Genomic DNA, 8,910 nt, shown 5'->3' with positions numbered 1-8,910 from the left:
AGATAACATGCTATTCTATGAATAGCTATATGGTGTTATCCAATATCTTAAGCTACGTGCAAAATATATGATTAAGAATCAATACTAAAGATGTAGACTTGCATTTTAACATGTTTAAATAACAAATTTACATAACTCAATACCTTCTTGATAATTATTCTTTAAAAACATTATTTTTTTTTTTTAAATAGCTTTTTATTTCTGTCGATGACGCAATCTGTGCGTACCTGGTAAGAATCGTGATCACGTGACGAAAACAATCCCGTCTTTTGTCAGCACCATATGCCAAGGGTTTATGAGGAGAGTAGCGTATCAGAAACTCTTGGCTAGCGAAGATGAAAAATGTAGTGTATCGGAATACTATTTGTATTTTTAAAAAAAATCATGTGAAAGCATTTCAAAGAGTATATATTTTTACGCCCTTCCTGTTATGGAATGTAATTCTTCCTCATTTAAACCAATTGCATATCGTTTGGCATATTTTTTTTCTTTCAAATCAGTTGGATCTAAAAAGGACAACATCTACCTGACACAGGATAAGAAGTGGACAGGAATTGCCTTTTGATGCATGATTCTCATCGTGAGACCTTAAATCGGAGATGAACAGACATGCACGGATTATAAAAATCTACAATCGGAATTTTTTTTATCGCATTCATGTGTTTAAAGACTTTTGGGTTAAAGGAATCAAAGAAGTAGGCACATTTAGGTCTTTATCACTCGATTTAACAACCATACTATAACATAACTTTAAAAAGTATTGTTGTTTATATATAGACGGGGAGTTAGTATAACGTGTTGAGGGGTCCGTAACTGGTTTGATCTAAGATCTCGGGTTTGGATTGATATTAATAACAAAAAAAATCTTCTTAAAATGACTGTATGAAATGATTGGCCTGCATATATATATAGATATGGCCCTTCCCTTACTTAGGTTAAAATGAAACTTGAATGTCGGTCTTATATCTACAAAAGAAAGTGGGGTCACCGGACAGACACAAGTTATGCCTTATTCAGCCTCGTTGTTTCGTGTCAGTCACGAAGTCAAGTCCTTACTTACTTCTAGTGGTCAGCCTTTGACAACAGAGGATATACTAATTTGTCCTTATTCAGGACGAACAGTCATCCACTGCTACCAGAGACTTAAACTGTGTCCAAGCTACCAGAGACTTAAACTGTGTCCAAGAAGGTTACCAGGCAAGCCTTTGAGGGGTTGTCCTCCTTCTATGATCAGCCTTTAAGTGGTTAGACACGATTCTTTAGAGTAATAGCACAATACTAACAATTTATTGTGGCAAGCCTTTACCATCAGGCAATCCAACTAGTATTGCTAAAATAATCGTGATAAGAATCAATATTAGGGTATCCGCCCAACTAACCTTAGCTCCAGAATATCCGTCTTCTTATCTCTACTGTCTGGAATAAAAGAACCCTGCAGCTTAGCTGCGCTTGCTAATATACCTACATTTTTTATGTCACGTTATTACCTTCAGCCACTGAAAGATCCTCAAAATCCGACCTGCATATTAAAATTACACAAAGCTATAAATCGTTACACTAGTATACTCAAGTTTCGATATTGTAGCTCTCCAACGATTGAAGCGCAAAAAGTATCCATATCGGCGTCAAACGTGCATAAATAAAGGAACTTTTTCTAAAAAGATAGTGGACTCTTTGAAATTATTATAAGGGAATAAGTGGGTGTGTCATTCAGAATGCCGACGTGCAATAATCAGGTGTGTGTGTGTATTAGAAATCCATGTCTCTTCACTCGCCTGATAAATATATCCACTGATATTTTCTTTTATTTCCATTTTTTTGGAGTAAAGCTAATTTTAAAGAATTTGTGGCCCCCGCTTAGGGAAAAAAGATGAACATGCATGGGGGGGGGGGGGGGGGGGTCGGACTCCACTCCTTGATTTGTAGTATTATTAAATGTATACATGTATATTGAAGCAAATAAAAAATGCCAATGTGGATATAAAAATTTGATTCCTTATTCTTTGATATGTGTATAGAAGATTCTTTTTGTATAGAATATTTATCACACTGTAATAATGATTTTTATGAGGTTTGTACAATCCAAACGTCATAACTTTTTAATTTTACATGCTGAATACTATCATTCATATAGTAAATCCAAATAAAAAATAAATAAAAAAAAAAAAAAGGATCGACTGGGATTTGAACCCCTTTTTTGTTTTTGTTTTTTTTTTTTAATCTTTTATTTGTGAAGCTAGAGTCACACCCCTAGACCACGGAGACACTTGATACAGAATTAAATGCAAACATATGATGATTATATTCACGCTCGATATTGTCAAAATTTTAAACAATACATGTTGTACAATTTAGCCTTTATTCTAATAGATGTAATTAGAATATAAAGTCCGCCGACAACCTGTATCGTACGTAAATACGTAATAACTCTCTAGATGCCCCTTCCTAAAAATATTGCCAGGCGACTTTAATTACAATAAATAAATAAAAACGGGGCGGGACACTTTGAGAGGGGCGAGAGAGGCCACAGGGAGTTATGGTAGAAAATTTCATTGCAAAAGCTCAAAAACTTCTTGAGAAACGAAAGTGTTACACACAGACGGAATGTTTTACACATTAAATTTGTCACACTGGAATAAATTCCTTTGTGATATTGAATGGTGAATTCGGGGAATTAACTCTGGGAGTGCTGCAACTGCCAATCGGCTTCTACAGGAATATCTAATTGGAATCAAAGTACTGAAAGTACTGACAAGCGCTAAGCAATGTTTGCAATTTGACATTCATTATATTTGAATTTAAATTGCCTATTGTATTGGAATAAGTAATATGTTGACAATGCAAACGCTAGGGGCGAGCATAGTTGTTTGATGCACATTTACTTCAAAATAAAACTTGTATCCGCCTCTTCAAACTGCACGAGGATATGTTTGAAGGTTCGAGACTGTGACATCACATGATGTCGTATATACGTTGCTATTTAAGGTACATGTATGTTACTAGTTGGCTTTTAAGAAAAGTTCGGTAATAACCTCTCACTTCAGAAGTATTTATTACAATTTTATTTTTTATAACATATTTGAATTAAACAATGCAAATTATAAAACATTCAATTTAAAAACTGGTCATAAGACCATAAAGAAACAAGATTTATGGGAGACTGTTTCTTGTGGTAGAAAGATATTTAATAGAAATTTTATACATTTGTTAAATTTAATATCTTGGAATTTTAGTCATACATATTTTTATTCAAAGCATTTTTCCACGTTACATGTATCATACGCTAGGAATTTGAAATACATTTGTCAATTAATATTTTTGGAACAATTTTACATATTCACTCAACAGACTGCCAAAAAATGAATAAATGTTTAAAAAGTCAAGATAAAATTCATACTGTTTTTGCCTGAGCGTCAAATTTACTATCTCTCAGCAAATTGGATTAAAGCTAATCACTTTTTTTAATTTTTGAAGTTTACTTTGTTTATGGCAAGAAAGAGCAATACCACAGTTATGGAAAAAACTGTCTATTTGTATTAAATTGCATTTCCGGAAGTTATTATGGAAAAAAAGTTCATTTGGAGCAATGTGCACAGTCCGAATTTTACTCTTCGCCCCAGCGTTCCTTTAAGTTATGAGCAGCACTCGCTTCTAGTTTTCTTTTTATTTAACATCATTAAATCTTTGCAGATAGAACAAAATTGACCTCTCTAGGCTTTTCGTGTAATTCCGAGGCGCCTCTGCATTTTACATTAATTAGAAATCGTCACATCCGTTGCTTTCAGTTTCAGTTTATTAGCCTGAGACACTACAGCACTGGTGATAATTTTTAATAATAAATTCATTACGTGTTCACTAGTGTTTCAAAATGAGCTTGGTTTCAGGTGCATGGATGGTGTATTTTGTGTATTATATGTTTTTCTAGGTGTGTCTGGATACACTCATTAAAATAAAAATAAAAAAATCGCTGAAATTAGCACGTTTTAAAAATATCATATCTACTGTACATAAAAAAAGAACCAAGGTACGACAGTTGGTTTCAGGGGGTGTCTCGGTTCACACTTGCTTTTCATCAATATCTACACTTTTCTTACTGGTGTCGGATGAGATCTAGCTTCAAAAATGATTGAATAACGCCCTTCAATCGTGTGCCGATTTGAACTGAAACCAAGCGCCTATGATTGGTGACTGTGGTTTTATTTTTAGAAGATGCAGATGTTATTTTTTTATTGCATATCATATTGCATATCGATAAAAAAAATTCTTATTGATAACATTTTTTTAAAGTTATGAATAAAAGATCTTTAAAATAACGAAATATTCTGTCTGAATTGTTTTTTTTTTTAATTATATCTCAATTTTTTCTTATACTCATAAATTTACGATTTTATAGAAAGGATTTTACAAGAATAACATTCAATGGAGTGTGTAAGATATTTACACAATCTCCGGTATTAATTAATGATAAATAAGAATAGACTATTACATTTTGTTTTGAACATGCTACGGCTGTGCATTACACATTTTTTTACACTTCACATTCATCGCGCTGTGAACAATATCGGCATCAACATGTGATAAAATCTAGGAAATTAGCACCTAAAGAGTTTACATACATGTAGTTTTTCAGAGATAATAGGTATATATACAATGAGTATAAGGATATTATATTTGTCGTCTTCGTTTGATGAAAACACACAAAAAGCACCATATTTGTTATCAATATTTCCGAGAAATTAGTTTTCCTCTCTAAGGGGATTCAGCCACTATGTGTCCTACAGTGTACATGTACGTACAGCCGCAAACTGCCTTTCCTTGCGAAACAAGTTTAGATTACACGAATATAGACAGTTCATGAATGCATTCAAGTCTGTTACTAATTGATACTGAGATGCGAAAATCAACATCATTGATAGCTCTCTGCATGGTGCAAGGGTGAAAATAGAAAGACTTGTTTTTAGTTACATTGTCTGAAATAAGGGTCTAGAAGAAAAAATATTAGTTAATATGGATATAAATCATATAGAACATAAGTACATTGTATATCAATTTTATGCGAAATTTTCTACTAAATAAATAAATAAGTTCAATCTAGTTAGAGTTTTATTTTAAATAGTTATTAAAATCCCATCTGAGTTTTAAACAATCACTATATTACAGGACATATAATAAACCTTTTTTAAGGTATTTGCACCATTGATGGTTTTTAACTTCTTCGATATTATCACTGCTGCAATTATTAGCTACATGTTACACAGTGCCCACATGATTTTTTAATGAACTACAGTGTATACAGAGATAAGAAAATCCTGCCTTTATCCACCAACAGCGGATATTCGTACAATGTTTACTATCTACCTTCCTAATTGACACCTGTTATTAGAGCTGCACGTAACGCAGTATTACACTAAAATAGCCGAAAGAGAGTTGGGGATTTCCAGTTGCATATTTTTAGAAGACTCAGTGGAGTTATATAACTTGCTTAGTGGCGCTGGATCGCGAACGGAAGTAGTATTAAGATGCCAGTAAGCGCTTTGCGCTGCGCTTAGCGCTTAAAAATGGAAACAAAGTCCTATTTAATACAAATAGATCTTTATTGATAGAGCTCTCGGTAGAAAGTGACTTTTCACCGAGGCACAGTACCGGACTTGTTTCATTAACCAATCAGGTAGCTTGTTATAAAAGAGTTAGGCCAATTTCGGCAATTCTTCTTTGATGTAGTTGACACTGATTACTTGGATTAACAAAAAGTGGAAGGTGTAAGGAGTCAATTACTTATATTTACATTTGCTATGTTTTTCTACTAAGCCAACTGTGCAATTGATTTGAAGTTCATTTTTGTGTATACTCATGCGTAGAAATATACACGGTGAAACTCGCGGTAAAGTGACGTCACAATGAGGCTACAGAGACGTTAATAAAAATGTAACGATATAGGGCAGCAAGAAATTCAAATATTGAGCATAATATTGTTGCTTTTGAACTTGTAAAATGTAAATATAAGGAATGTTTTCCAGTTTAGTGTGAATTATTGGTGTGTAAATCACACAGACTTGCACGTAGGCATATTTTTCATGAAGCGCTAGCGCGCTTCATGAAATATGCCTACGTGACAAGTCTGTGTGATTTACATACCAATAACTCACACAAAACTTAAAAACATTCCTTAAGTATTTCCGTAGAAGAGTTTCATAACAAAGGAAAGATTACGTTTAGCTGAAAGCATGTAAATAAATTTATCTGAGCGAAATTTCGAAGTGTCAAACTAATTCCGAAAAGAATATTTGTGTTAAATCGGACTTTGTTTCCATTTTTCCAATTAGATATTCCTGTAGAAGCCGATTGGCAGTTGCAGCACTCCCAGAGTTAATTCCCCGAATTCACCATTCAGTATCACGAAGGAATCTATTCCAGTGTGACAAAGTTAATGTGTGAGATTGTTATAGATAAGTTTAAATTGATAAATTTTAAACTTTTAATGTAACAAATGTATGAATGTCGGCGATCTTTATATATATGATTACATCTATAACAGACACGTAGCAACGGTTTCAAAAGTGGGGTGGTCATTTCCCAGAAGTGTGTGTGTGGGGGGGGGGGGACTTCCCAAAATTATCTAACAAGCAAAAAATAAATAAATAAATGAAAATAAATAAATAAACTGACCATATTGGTATTTTTTTTTTTCGATTTAATAAATGATAGTATTCAACATATGAAATGAAGACGTTATGACGTCTGGCGTGTACAAACCTTCTTATAAAAACATTATTACTGTGTGATAAATATTTTATATAAAAAGAATCTTCTGTACACCCCTTAAAGAATAAGCAATTAAATCTAAGTATCCATATTGGCATTTTTATTTGCTTCCGTATTTAAACTATACTGAATGTATGAATGTATTTAAAACTCTGCAAATCCCCTACCCCCCCCCCCCCCCTTCCGATCTGCACAGGTTCTTATTTCTTTTATTTAAGCGGAGAACAACAATTCTCTGAATTAGCTTGTTCATGTCAATAATCATGCTTATGTACAATAACAATAAAAACTTAATGCCCACATATTATATTTTATTTTGGAGTATGCAAGATTATTATTTTTACAATCAACTAATTCATTTCACTTTCAACTTAAATATGTTGACTTGCCTTTTTTGTTTTAAATTTGACATGGAAGGTAATTATATATGTCAGCATGAAACTTATCTATGTGCACATGCATGGTCATGTTAACATTTATATAGCGTCAAAGTTTTATTTCTGTGGAGTGGCACTGGACTCATTTGAGGACATTTACAAAATTATTATGCATGTCAACAAACTGTTGACATTTGCAAAAGTTCCATGTCAACAATATTCCGTTTCTTGTCGTTTTTTTAAGTTACAAACTTAAGCTGCATGACACATACTGATGTTGCATGGGAAATAATATTGCATGTTGATATGTTTGTTTGTATGTTATTTAACGTCCCGCATGTTGATATGAATAAGCAACATGTTAAAACATAGTCATTTATTAAAGATTGCAGAAAAAGTTACATCTTGGCACTATGTTCATTTTAAGGTAATTCCGTGACAATTTTTGTTGGATTAAACAGGTTTTAAAGAAAATTATTTAGAAGCATGAACGATAATTTACAAATATCACATGTTCAAAGTCAAATATTGTACAAAAACTGTTATTATATACAACTAGAGCAAAGTTCATTGCAAAGCAACGAGTATGTCTTCCGTTGAATCTGTGGACAGTACTGGCCTCGGGTCAAGGTCATTACACATTCTTAGGTGAAAACCAAATATTAACTTTCAATGCTTCACCAGTAGAAAGCAATAATCAAATTTATAGTTTCTCTCTCAGTAACCATGAACTTGTATGACCTTGCACTAAGACCATAACAGTTTCCATGTGTGGGTTTCCGTCGACAATGAATTTTATACCTTTTTTATAAGAGTGACCTTGAACTTGCCTGAATGACCTTCGTTAAGGTTATGAAACATCCTCAGGTCACAAACAACCTTTATACCAAGTATAAGCTTCCAGTGATTCTAAATTTCAAAGTTAAACTCAGAGAAGAATTTCGAACTTTTCTGCTAGTGTCCCTGAACTTGCAAGAAAGACCTTAGATCAAGGTCATCACAAACTCTTGCAATATAAAAAATCTCTGTATCAAATCAGTGACACTGAACTTGCCGGAATGATCTTAATTTAAAGTCATCTCTCTAACCGGCAGATCATAAGCAATCTTTGTACCAAGTATGAGCTTCCAAAGTTAAAGCACAGATAGTTAATTTTACATCTTTTTGCCAGTAACCTAAACTTGCTGGAATGACTGTGTGTCAAGGTCAGGTCACACACTGGTTCATAAACAATCTCTGTATCAAGTTTGAGCTTCTCGTTCATTACAATGTCAAAGTTATAATAGCCCTTACAAGAATATCATATTTTTTCTGCCAGTATCTTGCACTAGCAGGAATGACCTTGGATCAAGGACGTGGCAAAGCCTATGGTTATTTAAAATCCCTCTATCATGTATGAGCTTCCAGTGATTTTCTGTTAAAAATACATAATCCCAGACAAATTTTTATACGTTTTTTGGTGACCTTAAACTTGCCAGAATGAAGGGTCAAGACCATGACACATCCTCGGATAATTAGCAACCTCTGTACCAAGCATGAGCTTTCAATTTCTCTATAACAACGTTATAGCTCGGGCAAACTTGCAGGGAGAGATCGACGGACGGACAGGCAAACAATGTGATTCCTAAAAATATCCCCCCCCCCCCGCCAACTTCATTGCAATCGATATAATTTCCCATGTTAAATTTTGATCACCCATTCCGGTCTCAACCTTTTAACTGGATGGAATCTATACTATGTCAGGAAAGCTTTCATATAAGTATCCTCACAA

The sequence above is a fragment of the Saccostrea echinata genome, unplaced genomic scaffold, assembly GCF_033153115.1.
Source record: "Saccostrea echinata isolate AGI-Se365-2 ecotype Australia unplaced genomic scaffold, CSIRO_AGI_Sech_v1 ptg000016l, whole genome shotgun sequence".
Classification (NCBI taxonomy): domain Eukaryota; kingdom Metazoa; phylum Mollusca; class Bivalvia; order Ostreida; family Ostreidae; genus Saccostrea; species Saccostrea echinata.
Note: the sequence above shows the minus strand (reverse complement) of the source record.